The sequence below is a fragment of the Colias croceus genome, chromosome 4 (genome assembly GCF_905220415.1).
Source record: "Colias croceus chromosome 4, ilColCroc2.1".
Classification (NCBI taxonomy): Eukaryota; Metazoa; Arthropoda; class Insecta; order Lepidoptera; family Pieridae; genus Colias; species Colias croceus.
Window position 1 is genome coordinate 7325446 of NC_059540.1, and position 14813 is coordinate 7340258.

Here is a 14813-nt window from a genome sequence, read left to right on the forward strand (position 1 = left end):
AGGGATGCATTAAGTTCTTTTCACTTTCATGTGACGCGAGAAGTACGTAAGGTACGACGTTTCGGTAAGCGGGGGGAGGGGACGGAGCGAGGGCCGCAAATCTGGGTCAAGCAGAGTTCGTTGCCCTCGGCCTTCTAGCTATATTGGACTTTGCTAATCACAGCCTGCCTTTTAATTTCGCTCTCCATATGATAATATTAATTATTTTTAAATATAGTAATAAATATATAAATATTTTCAACTACATATTTACTAACGCAACTTAAACTCTTTTTATCAACTCTTTACTACAGCAACTCAATATTATTTAACTTAGTTATTAAATTGATTAGTTATGATAACAATATAAAACATTGATTACAATTGTAATATGTACATATAAAAAGATATGCAACTGAAGATAATTGTTGACCCGCTGCGAATATTAATTTGTCAATCATTGTTGCATTATTTGCAAATTGATCGAGTCCGTGCTGTCATTCGGCAGCAGGCAGCAGCATCGAGCCGCAACTTGCATTTCGCAAGTAGAGCCCATCGCCGAATGCCATTTTATTTTGGAGGCCGCGCGCACCGCGAGGGCCCGCGGTCAACGGCCCCATGCGATATCTAGGTCGCCTCAGAATAACCTAGCGCCGATACTCTAATAATAATCTTCACTGTGACTTAGGCATATATTCATCCCATTCTCGCACGCCAAAACCCCATATACAAATAGCGACAACGCATATTTCGCAACGACTACTCTATATTCTTACCGGCAGCCGCTAACTAGGTTTCACTGTCTCTTTCTCTCTTAAAAGCGAACGTCACTTGGCAAAATTTGTGAATACAAATTCTAGACTTTACATTATGCCACTGAAGATTAAATTCATGAGCGATATATCTTACAACCTGACTGCTTCATTTCGCTGTCCACTTGAAATTTTGACTTTTTGCCAGTATACAGAAAACTAATTTGGAATGTTTGTATACAAAGTAATTTAAGTAGAATTTCAATTGACATATTTTTGTAATTATTTCTGAAAATATTATGGAAAGTCTTTAAATAACTCTAAAGAGGTATCTATAACTTTCAATATATCGGCCATGATTTGTAAAGAAACAATGTGGTAGTGTCGGTATGACGTAGCCTCGCGAAGCTAGCAAGCAAAGCGCGGGCAGGCGCGCTCGGTATTGCGATCAAGGCCTCGAGTTCGTTCACCCGCTCACAATTAGGTCACGCTCGCCTCTTACCCCGCGCAAATAACTGTTTAAAGTCATTCTAAATCCGTCCCTATTTTGTCAGATTGTCACTTTAATAGCTCGACATTATGAAATTATATTTTGTCAATTTAATATTATTAACATACGGTAATGATATTGATGGTACAAACAATTTTATAAAATCATTATTTTTTTTTAATGGACATTCATTGTTCGTTTTGAAATAGAAATAAAATATGCAAGTATAAAAAGATAATCTGATCACATATCAATAATTTATTTACGTTCCATCGTGCAGGTTGTTGTCTCGAGCGAAAGTTGTCTAGGAAAAGTTAAAGACGATAATAAGTGTGGCATAATATGCGTAATCCGGTACGCTGGGGAGGAAATGGGGTAAATGGGTATCATGGATAGAGCAGGGACCTGCGGGGTGGGCGGGGGACAGCGAGGCTGAGTGATAGGGTTGCCTTACTTACCAGTACAGGAAATTATTTATTTAGGTATCGTTAAAAAAGGTTCATCAAAATTCTCAAAAGATACAAATTTACATAATTGATTATTGAAAAAAAACTTTATTCCCCTTTCTAAAATTTTTGTAATTAAATTCTTAATTTTTTTTTTACCTCATAATATTTATATACGAATGAAGATAACTAAATAGTATTATTATCTATACCAATTATTTTTTATCCTACGGAATTAATTTACAAATATTAAAAATAAAACACAATGATAAGTGCGGCTCTGGCAGCCCTAGTGCGGGTCGACGGCCGCGCCGCCCTGACCCCAATTTGATCTGCGCTCGCGTCATGCCGTGCGGACCTCGCGTCCAGGCACACTGAGCGGAAAAAACCATTGAATTTCAACATTCAACACTTTACAAAAGTATCACAATATTTGCGAAAGGTATATGAGGCTTATTTTCATTTGTTTTAGATTACTGAGTAATTAAACGTTAGATAATATCGATGATTCAATGCTTAAATTCGTTATACAAACCTGACATACCTATATTGTTCAAAAATATATTATATAATAACATGATAATAACTTTGTAAACTTATGTATCTTGAAACTATTGTACAATAATACACAATAATTAATGTTTTTTATTTTTTTCTTAAAACAATATTTCTCTATATCTTATAAAATACTCAGTGTCCCAATAACCTTATTGTTGCTAGTTAGTTTTATAAGCATTTTGGTGCGATGCTTACTTCTTAACCGGGTAACCTGAGATCTTTAAACCTACACGAAATTTCGATTGTCGAATTTAGAACGAATATGCTTTATAGTCTTGTTCTTATTGTTTTAACACGAATATATGAAACAATACACAATAAAAGTTCATTACACCTAGTTTTCCTTTAAGTGTAAAAATAGGACGTTGACTAGAGGGATGTATGACGACTGCGCAATAGTTACGCTTATGTTATGTAGAAGTTGATGATTAAGTCTTCTTGAGTCAGCGTTGACCCAGATGTGGTGAGCCGTGTTGATTGTAAGCGGGAATCTACGTGCTCTAAATACGTTGAGAGTAGGTTAGGGAGAGAGGTCATCGACCCCAGCTTAATACCATGCCTTTTCACTTCGCTGAATATATTTTTCATGATGTAAAGGAAATTGGTTTATGGAAGAGATTTCGTTTTCTTATAAACAAGGTTTGAAATAACAATCCCGAAAGCTGCTGTTTTCTTATTAGATAAATAATTTACGGTATAATCATTTATTTTATTGTATTTTTTCTAATTCTTTAATATGTGTTTTTAAATTATGTCTTAATAGAAATTCTTTGAAGTTGCAATACATAATGTAATTCTATTTATTACCAACGAGACGAGGGACTAATATCAGCGCCACCTACCGTCGAGTAGATTGTGACGGATGTTCCACTAGATGGCGCTGCTAGTTGAAATCGACATCGCCAAGAGACGTTCTAATATTGTTCTTTGTACGTTGTAGATATGGTTTTCACAATAATATTTTACCTAAAGGATTTATTTGTGCTTAAGATTGATAATTAAAAAATCTGAATATAAACTAACAATACATATACGTATTAGTACATTCCCATAAATTTTGTAAATATTATGTTATAACTATTATAAATTATAATTAATATTTAGATACAACCTTTTCTACTTTTCCATCAGTTATAATTAAACAAATAACAACTACATTATCATTCCAATAAATAATATTTTAGGTGAAAATTCCGATAAATCATTAATACAATTAATTATTTGTATTACGAGCTGAACACTAAAAATAGCAAGTTGGCTCGTGCAGCTGTGGGTTGGAGGGTGGTGCGACCGTGAACTCAGCTGACCCCTGCCCCTTACTATATGCCTCCGCTTCCCTCACACCGCGTGCTCTCCCACCTCACCTCGTGAACTTTGATTTTTAACATTATATCTTTGATCTACAATTTGTGCTCATTTGATTGGCTGCTATGACCTTTTTACATTCGATTTTCTAAACATTTAAAAAGTAATAACCAAAAACGTCTAGCAATTCTGGTGTTTTATTTATACAGAATTTGTGATTAGATCTGTCATCGTATAAAATGTTGAGAAGAAGATATTATGAATATGTAAGTTAAAAAAACAGATCATGTAAAAGGTACGATTACGGTTCGTCATTCCAGAATTCTATGGAAAAGAGCTAATCATAAATGAAGCTAGGCAAGTGGGCGTTAGGGGGTTAGTTTGGCGGTCTGGAGCGCATGCGCCCTGCTCGCCCACGCTTTTACCGCGCTTGTCACAGCTTTCGCGCCAAACTGTCGTGAGCCGCGCGCCGGTTATAACCTAAATTTAACGTTTTATCAACATGGAAGTGAAAAGTGATGACAATATGTTACCTCCGGATAGGATAGCAGGTAAGCAACATACGCATGCTATTAATACCTGATCGTAACAAACACGTGTATGATAAAATTCTGGAAAATGCGGTCATTGAACTCTGGCCTTCTGGCTCATAATACGTGATAACAAATGTATCACGTTTTTTTATCAAATAAAATATTCGCGGTGCGATGTTGCTTCTTTGCACATAAATGCAATATATTTTTTAACTGTCTTATAATATGAAATATTATTGTTCATTATTCATGTGTTTTATGTTTTCTTGATATTATTTCTAAGAAATAATTAAAGATACTTGACCGATAAGTGATTAGACTGAAACAAAGGAAATTCGTGATACATAAAGTTTTATCAAATTCACGCACCTACGTAGTTATTAATTAAATATGAAGTAAACATGTATAATGACGCTAAATGATAAATCATTGTTGTTGTTTTTTTACATTTCAATTTTAAAGTATTTACATCAACGGTAATAATTAGTAGAACTAATAAATAATCTACGTAATATTAATAATTTAGTTACAGACAATTTAAATTATTTGCACTTTTGTTACTATGGTTACGACGCGGACGACAAGACATGAATTAAATGAATATCATATTATACATTCCTTAGAAGTAAGATAGTTATATAATTATTATATATTGGTATTTAAAAACACGTATAATTTATAAAGATAGACCTTAAAAAATATTTAATTTTAATATTGACTTTCCATTTTCACTACAACAATAACAAGCTATTTATACTTCAATCACTTTTACCCACATTTGAACAGTTCTCATAATGCAGATAACTGATCGATTAGTTTAGCCTTCCTCTGTAAAAACCATACTTTATCCCTTTCTTCGTCACCTTAGAAGATACCTGTCGCTTGTCCTTCTAGTCTGCATAAAAATTGCATCATTAACCGTTTAAGACCGGAACCTGTTACCTCAGCCCTCCGCGGTCACCGCACCCCATTGCACTATGCATATTGCATTGTATTGCACCGGTCACCGGTATCCGTTCCACTTTCGTGCATATCCTTTGTGATATATAGCCGAGTGGCTTCCTGGCTGACCCAAATTTAGACCATATATTCTTAGAAATGCGTTAACTTATAAACTATCATACGTCAATTTTATTCTTATCTATATTTTTAAGAATGGCGCTCTATGATTTCTAACTCTAACGTAGATGTGTTTATAAGTATAACTAACAACGATAGTTCTGAAAATCGCGACAATCTTAAAGGACGAAGACATCGCGCGATACAAAGATGACAGCTTATCACAATTCGACGCGCGTTTGATGTATTGTTTCTTTCACATCACCCACATGTGTACATATAGAGCGCAATCTTTTAAGTGCAATCTAAAATGTAAGGAACGTCGGTTTCAATCTTCCTCAGCTCGAGGGCTCCTTTCAAGAAATTGTAAAGCGAGACTTGACGTCGCCCTACAACTGCAGAAGAAAAAATAGGTGTGTGACTGAGTGTGAGTCTAGTACGCGACTATGTACTTAGAGTGCATCGCTCCCGGGCGCCGTGTCGTCGCACTGCATATAGGCCACTGCACGCCAGTGCCCGGGCCCCCCACACCCGCGCCCCGCTCCGCTGCATCGCGATTTTCCATTTCCATCGCATCGCATCGTCCCCTCGCTAATTTCAGCGCGCGTTGACGCGGGATCTCGTAACGCAAGGAAATTCCACGCTCGTTTCCCAGAATGTTCTATAGTCTATATTTAATACCTGGTCTCTCTGATCTCCCTTTTGGCAATTTATCGAATAAATTGGTTTGAAAACAGGTAGGTACATTATAGGAAATATTATGATGACGTAATCGAGAATGAAAATATGAAGTAGGTTAAATGTTTGCATTGCCTTTTTAATACTAAATTCTCTCATTATACAAATATTTAAGTAATTAATTTTATTAAAAGTTTAAACATAATATCACATAAATTGAGTTTTAAATTCGAGCATGATCAGCAATTAGGCTTATCTAGAATCATAGTTTCTATGATTCAGTGATAACTGATAATTGAATAAAATATAACTATTGGTAATATTGAAATTTTATGCGGAAGACATATTAGCACAGTAAAGAATGCAGTGTCATGTAGGTTCAAAGCGCTCGGTGACAGGACTGTTATTCTATAAGGCTATAAAACTACGGTTTAAATAAGGCACTTATGCTGTTGTAGTTCGGAGGGCGCAGATGTAGTTACAAGTTCCCGCGGTCGTTGGCCGCCTGATGCGTGCACGACTCCCCTGTATCAGCTAACTGTGGCGCGGAAACTAATTCTTGCGTCCGCCAGTCATCACATCGCCCGCACGCCCTTACACCCATTAAACTTGACTATCGCTGCCGAAACTGTTCCGACTACAATATACATTGTATGCTGTCTCTAGGTTAATAGGACTTGCCAGGAGGCAGAACGAAAGCCAAAAATTTCTTCAAAATTAATAACAATTGTGACCGAATGTGTGAACGCGGAAACGGTTAGGTTCCGTTAAGTAACTGTATAGGTCTAGTCTAGAACAATCCTGTGCGGGCTGGCGATAGGATCGGGCGACATGTCCTGAATTGATGAGCATTCTTCTAACACTGCATTATAATGCAGGAATGTATATTACAAAGAATCGTTACTGATTTTATATCATAAACCAATCCTTAAGAAACGCCTTTACTCAATTAGAACACATATAAATGCATATATATATTCAATAACAATGTCCCCTTCCTATTGAATTTATTCGTATAACATTTAAAACAGTGACACCAACTCGATTTAAAAATAGAAATAGAATGTTGCTTAAACTTTAATGTTAATTTAAATTTTTTTTTCTCGTAATTGATAATGTAATCCAATATTGAGGAAATAAAAGTACTGGCCTCGAGATATTATACTTACATGCCTTGTCTAGAGGCTTGACTGACAATTTTGCATGCAATTTGAATAAAATTGCATAGAAATCTTAATGTCAAAAGACCCGGTATTAAATGAATTTTCCTTGTTCGTCATTTCAAGTATTTTAAGCATGGGATGACTAATAAATATATTCTTGTTTTTATAAAAAAAATGTGTGGGAGTTGTGACCCTACGAAACACAGTTGTAGGTTGTTAATACATAATTGTATTCTGTTACGTGATGCATAATATTGTGATTTATAATGCATGCACGTTCCATTCATAATTACGTCTTCGGACGGCATTATATTGTGAGTATCAATTAATAATAAGCAGTCAACCTAGCTAGGGCGTTGCCCTTCCTTAGCTATAATCATTTATTCCATTTTATGCCTGCCAAGTTAACAGGTAAAACCTATTTAAAGTACCTAAACAAAAATATAACTATAATAATTTCATAAACCCAGTTATTTATAGCATTTAAATATAATTTCAAAGGCCGGTCGTTTTCGTTCTTCCTTCCGTATTTGTATTTTATCATGAAGTGGTAGATTTAATTAAGAATTTACGGATATTGTGACCAATGACTCATTTACTGCCATTTCACACTACAGTGCATTGACCCAAGATTTTGTAAGGATTACTCACACATATGCTACTCAAAGTATCTCATTTAATGTTCTATTATTAAACATCTGTTGTATAACGTCATCGGTTCCAATCGTTACGTTTGCGGATTCACGTAATAACCCATCAGAGATTTATTTACTTTTCGTCGATTTTATATGCTCCTTGGGTACGCTGATCAAAAATCTATGACTTGGTACTTCTTTGTTTAAAACTATAACCGGCGATGTGAATATTATCAGTGACATACATAATACACTCGATAGCAACTAGTGATAAGCCGAACAAAACATCGCTTCGGTACATTGACCCAGAATTATATAAAAAAGGTCTTAGTTTTGATAACGCTCTGGCAATGACATTTCTTTTTGCTGTGTTTTAAATAATAAATATTGTTGAGGTTGACTATTAGTAGAATGCTCGTTATGATATTATGTCAGCTGTATAAACCATTGGGAACGAAGAAAACAATAAGAATGTACATAGTCAGTAACACGATACGATGACCTGAATTAAAAGAATATTTTAGAACGTCCAACAACTGAAACTAAAATGTAGAAAGCACTTCGCGGTTCAAGCTCATGGTTGACTGAAATCTCTGTGGTCGGTGCACAACATGTCGACTTTCACGTTGTTACGTAACGTCGCCGCGGAGAGATGTACTAGAACGTTCGAAGTCATCGACCACACTGGCGCTTACGAAACGCACTTGTGTACGAAGATTTTTCGAGAATTTTAATAGTCAACAATTTCTAATGTTTATCCAAACTAGGAAACTGAACTGTCATGTAGAATATGTATATCACTCCTGTATTAATGGGTGTCTTCTATTTCTGCATCGACTTTATGAGTTTGTCACTAGGCTGAAACTTTAGGTTCTAATTCCATTTTTTCTAAATTATATAAATTGTCTTCAAATAGTATTTGTTCTTAACTTTCTAAATGTTTTTTACAAACCCATTTCTTCAATTGTTTGCCAATCTTATACATTCATGTCTTGTATTTAACGAAACTTATCCTTGTGGCTGCCATCTGCGAATGGTTTGTTCGCTCGCTGTTAGGTCGTCGTTCGAGACATGAGGTCAACGTCGCGGTAGGCACCAACGGACTTACAGTACAATTTTCCTGTATACGATACGATGTAGAGGCAGTATGCTGAAAATTCTATAGATAATATATTTTTATAAGTAATTTGTATAGATAGCATCTTTAAAATATTTACTCGTTCAGCTCCATTATAAATTTTAAACAAGCTTAAATGCAGTACAGTCGAATATTTCATATGTCATTTCAAAAATATTTAGACAGACTGGTATTTGGTAGTCACATACATTTATTCAGATATCAGCTATAAAATTTTGATTAATATTTAGCAATTCAATTCCACAAGGAAATCTATCCAAATATAATGTTAGTATTGTAAGGAGGTCAATATCAAAACAAAATTTATATTTATTTTGTAGATGAATAATTTATTGATTCTGTCAGTTTACTTTCTTTGATATCTGTTTTGTAGGTCAGTAGAAAAGTAAATATTCGTAGCATGCCCTTACAGAGTTTATCGTCCTGATATCGGGAGAGCGACATCAATATGGAACAATTAGACATTATTATTTATTATTCATTTTATTATAAATCGGATGTTCAGATTTATATATGAATAATTAATAAATAATAATTAATATAAACACAGCCACTTGATCACGCATTTTTTAGAAAATAGTTTTTCATTTTGTTTTTACTATGTACCTAGGCAAAACGTGGTCTGAATGATCAAAATCATAGAAGTGAAGGGGCCGTAGATACATCGGCGTGACACACAGGTAATAATTATAAATGCGGAGGCGTCATTGAACCCGTGTTGTTGCGAAACAACGGAAACCAGTCCAGTGTCCCCCCTCTTCTTTGCCCCGTCTCTGTTTGCTAAACCGCGCCCCGCGCCCTCAGTACCTGCTGCGAATTTTTAAAATCCTAGATTAAGTTGACATGCGGTCAGCTCGTCGTACACGTGACGCGCATGTCGATACCTTTAGGTTACATCACTAGCGCCTATAGTCGGCATATTCATTCAAGGTGCATTTGAGAAAATATTTATATTGACATACGAAACATCTATATACACGAAAAAAGTGCACAATTTACAATCTTATAACGTACTGTATAAGCCTTCGTTATTATGATACTCGTTTATGTAGCGATATTTACAATAAGAAATGTGTAAAATAAATCTGTCTTCAAACTAAAAAGAGAAATATCGGTAGTTTTTTATCGATGTAGACGATATTGTATGTCCAGTTTATCCAGTATTCACAAACTAGACTACAATACCTTAAGAAGGGCTTAACGCGGTCGTGAACATAATGAGTAAACACACTCATTTAGATTGTAGGTGTTGATCACTCGTGTAAGTAAATAAAGTCGATAATGATACATAATAATGTTATGTATTATTATATGCTATCCTTACATCAACGGCGACCTAAAAAGTGACGTGGCCGATAGTGGTATAGTCAGGGACAACGTCCGCACTGCCTCATTCGCGGGAATTGCAGGTAGGCTAAGGGGTTAAAGAACTTCGGTGCACTATATCAAATACCATTGAACTTTTCTGTCTCGCTCTAACGCTGCACCCCGGTGCATCGGACGCACGCTTCATCGTGCGAATCCTGTGCGATTACGCGTTACGCATGCGTATGACCTAAACCATGATATATTTACGAGTATCTAGAACCTGAATTAAATTGGCATCAAATTTCTAAATGTGGCTACTGAATTAATGGTTGTTAGTAAATTTTTAATTTTACATCAATTGAATTACATTCTTGAACTAATGATTAGTTTTCAAGATCATCGAATAATAAAAATTACAAAATCGAATACCTTTAATTACACATAAATAATATTTTAGAAAACTGGTCCCTCTTATGTAATATTGACAACGTGAGCTAGGCAGCAGCGGCCATGTGTCAATAATCAAGTTTAACTGGTGGAAAGTTCAAAGAGGGCATCGACATCAAGCAGCCTGGTCGCCGTTGGCGGCGACTCTTTGGCGTTCATTCGCTAGAAAATCGCTTTAATTCGCACAACACTCGATCGCAAGTTGTTGTGATGACATCCCTACGTTAGCGAATTACCTGCAGCTACCAGGAAGACTGCAAGATTAAATTTCATAGATGCGGTGCTTCTTTTACTCTCATATTTCAGATTCACATGTTTTAATGGGCTTTTATAAACCTATTGCTTTATAATCATATATTTTGTTCAGTTATACATACATAAATCATACGTCTGATATAGTTGTATCGCTAATCCAGTTAGAAAGTTGTTGATTTCGACTATCTAACACATTTTCACGTCAGTGCGATCAGAGAACGTATGATAAAACCAAGGTAAAGATAAAATGTCATTGAACTTGATAAAATAGAAATTTGCCTGCACGTAGGCATTATTACTTTTTGTAAAAAAATATTCCATTGGTTTGATGATGCTGGACGTTTTTGAGAGTTTGATAAAACTCAAATAACTTAAAAGAAAGATTATTTTCTATTCGATACAAAATGGAGATAATGGTACATATAAATAACTCTAAGAAGCTAATTGACCTACCATTATTGTAACAAGTAATAAACGAAAAAAAATACAACCGCGAGAGGTAAAACAAAAGAAGGGGGGTATCGTGAATCGTGTATCTAGTGCAATGGGCGGCCCGCTGACCGTTGTTGGACCATTTCTCCAAATCGCACGCCCGCTTTTCCCACAGACCTCAAACGTAGCCTGCTCTCAAGCAGGCCAGTGTACTACGCATCCAACGAGACCGGTTACACAATGTTATTATTTACAACAATATTTAAAGCTTTATAACAAGGTAAATTTTGTAATGATAGCTTCATTAATTTATCGCACTGATAACTTACGTAATGAAATGCACGTATTGGAAATTGGAATATACATAATATTAAATACATAAACTCAAACTCAAACATTTATTTATTCAATTAGACTTCTTCTAGAAGCACTTTTAAAACGTCATTACATATTTTAACATTTACCACCGATTCGGAAAGCAGTATCTACGGAGAAGAATCGGCAAGAAACTCCATAGTTGCTCTTTTTAATCATGTCAGTTTTACAATTTAATTTTACAAAATACATAATATTATGTACATTATTATCATAATATGCCAAAGAACTGTGGACTGTGGTTTTTACGCGACAACCCTCCATGGGTTTTTATTTTTATCGTCCATAATATATTCCTTAATACTGTAATAAGCTCTCTGAACTAGTACATTTTTTATATAAGTTTTCAATTTAGAACTACTAAACTCTTTAATATTATCATATAATTTATATTTAAACGCATTCAAGAATTCTTTTGTTACACTACTACAATGAAAAAATTATCTATAAGACATATTGACCGGCGCTGGCGCGGGCGGCGGTAATAATATATATATTATAAATATTAATATTGTATTTCACGAAATATATGATTGGTATTAGCTATACTAGAAGCGATATAAGAAAATCTTCATGGAATGTGTGAATAGATAACACGTCTAAAACATTTTGACAACATTTTGACAATAGTGTATAAAATATGGCAATGGATTTACATGCGGCATTGAACTTAGGTAGTCAGCCAGAATCTGTTTTCAATTCAAGGATACCTCTGCTTCTGCGTCATACACATTTTTTATACTAGCCAACTTTGGACAACTTGCTCACTTGCTCACATTTAAAATCATCAGATCATCATCATTATAAAATTTTGTTTTAGAGGGGAAATATATAAAAATTGGTGAGCTTATATTGACAGTAGTGAAACATAAAAATAAAATCTGTAAACTTGCCAACGAAGAAAGGAAAAAAGAAATATTTAGGTAGTGACTAACGTGCTAGCTCATCGCTCTTTGCTTATTACGTAACTAATTTTCTCAATCTAAATTTACCCTGAACCTACCAATGTTTTTTTAATGTCGGGTTTTTTGCTTTATATGCTCCTGTATACAATCGCCTGTATGTGTAGAGTTTAGAATATGATATAGCACATAATACTTGTACGCGTACACAGCTATCATCGTCGTCACTTGTTTACCGCGTTGTTCGCAGACCTTGAAATTCGGCAACGGTCACTGGCCCCGCTTCGCGCTAAAACGAATATAATTTTTATTATAATCGCCCCTGTATGCCTTTACATAATAACTACCAGTCTATTTAGAAATGGGATCGAATTTCGATGATATGTTGTCCTATCTGCTTAAATTATATACATAATATCTATTTATTAACTGCGTCCTGCGAAGAAGCCATTTCTTGCGCTTTCTAAAACTGTGAACTGACAGTGCTAGTTTAAACCTTTGAATTTGAAATGATATATTTATTAAACTTATTTAAATTAGTATAAAATTTGAAAATTTCCGTGCAAAAGTAGTGGAAAATTTCAGTCCGATATTTAAACCACCGTCGGATTTCTTTTCATGCCCGAGTGATTGCTCTGGCGATTGCTTTGACACCCGGACAACTTTGAGAAACAGTGGATGTGTGTGTTATTTAATATACTTACTGCATCTGTGTTGGTGATTGGCGATTTTGGTGGCAATTTCAAGGACAGCCGGCTCATTTCTGTCGACAGTCAGTCACCTTCGACAGTGAATGACACCATTACGAACATTGACCCTGTACATTTCCTGTGAGGGAAAATAAAACTGTTTAACGATCATTAAGATACATGAACATAGCGGAGCAAATATTAATCAATCGATACTAGCACAAAAGTTATTTAAAAATTAAAACACGGTATTCTTGTTATACCTTTTTAATATACAACATTACGAGCACTTTTAAATTACATAACATACCTATCACAATATGAGCATTGGTTTAATCTGTTTTTTTCTTGTTTCAGGTGAGTGTGTGTAGAATAGAAAATCTCATGGTGCGAAGATATTGGTAAGTTTTTCAGCAGAAGTTATGATTGCAGTAATGCGTTCTCGTTAGAGCACAATGCACCAGGCAGCAGTGGTGAAGTCAGTCACCCCGTCCTAACGGGGCTCGCCCTATACTTGCTTGCAACTCGCGAACTCCACTGCCGTCATCGCGTCGCAATTGTCGTGCAATCGCTTACTAATGCCATTCCAACTGTACTCCTAATGCATACGACCGACGGACATAGAGAAACCCTCGTCCCACGTCAGCTTTATTACTTAAACATCTGAGCAATGCTAAATTATTCGCTGGAAAAAAAATGCAACAAGGAACATTGAAAACGCGGTAATGAGGTCCGAGACTCCCCGTCGAGTGTGTAAATGGACCACAAAATTGTCACACCTATTAGTCATTGTTAAATTCGTAATTGTTCCCAGAATATCGTTATACATAATAAGTAGTCGAAATGAATCAAAAGGTTAGCTATACATTTTTTTAAACTTATGAAAATACTGTACAGTGTACACTTTAATGTGTCAAACTATGTTTCAAATGTGTATTAATTTTCTTAATGCTTTATAATTTTAATGTTTGTCCTTTCATCAATGACACTCTTAGATTTAAAAATACAATGTTGTGAAAATATCGAGAGACATCCCGCTGATATTTTATCATTAAAACGAATATTAAGAATCTTCCCAAAAATCGAGATATCGTTTAACTCAAAATATAATACATCATCTATCTGGGAATGTCGGTTGCGAATTCGCACGACAAAAGGAAGTTAAAAAACTAATCTTTCAAATTTTCAATCCCTTTTTTGTGTCCAAAAGATTTCGATTAAACAATAATTCGCGTTTTTTACAACTTTAGAGAAGAGTTGAATATCGCGAAGCTTGCACAAAGATACACATATTTGTACAAAAAAATTCGGAGTTACCTGTTCTTGAAATCCGAGATCAAAGAAAGGGTAGGTCGATTCGCGCTGTGATTTTTTATCATTGCACAAATTTACTTTACCTGCATTTTTTTGGGAAAAGGTTAAAATATAAATCCCTAAAAATCGAAACTGAATAGAATCCGGTCTAAGGGTTACGTTGTTGATTTCTATTACTTTTTTTAATGGAGCAGATGGTATTAATGGGCTCCTTATGCTCTGTCGACGGGACAATATTATGTAGGTCACGATTTTGATCTGTAAACAATCAGTTTTCTATCTTAAATTGTGACTTTATATTAATAAAATATGTAATGAATCTATTAAACTTTACATTGAATAAAAAAAAACGGCG

General features: G+C 35.0%; 1 protein-coding gene across 2 annotated transcripts in view; it reads left to right on the plus strand.

The window, feature by feature from the left end:
- LOC123690925 (ecdysone-inducible protein E75) overlaps positions 1-14813 on the plus strand; it is an 81222-nt gene that overhangs the window by 42415 nt on the left and 23994 nt on the right. The gene's annotated exons all lie outside the window — the stretch shown is intronic.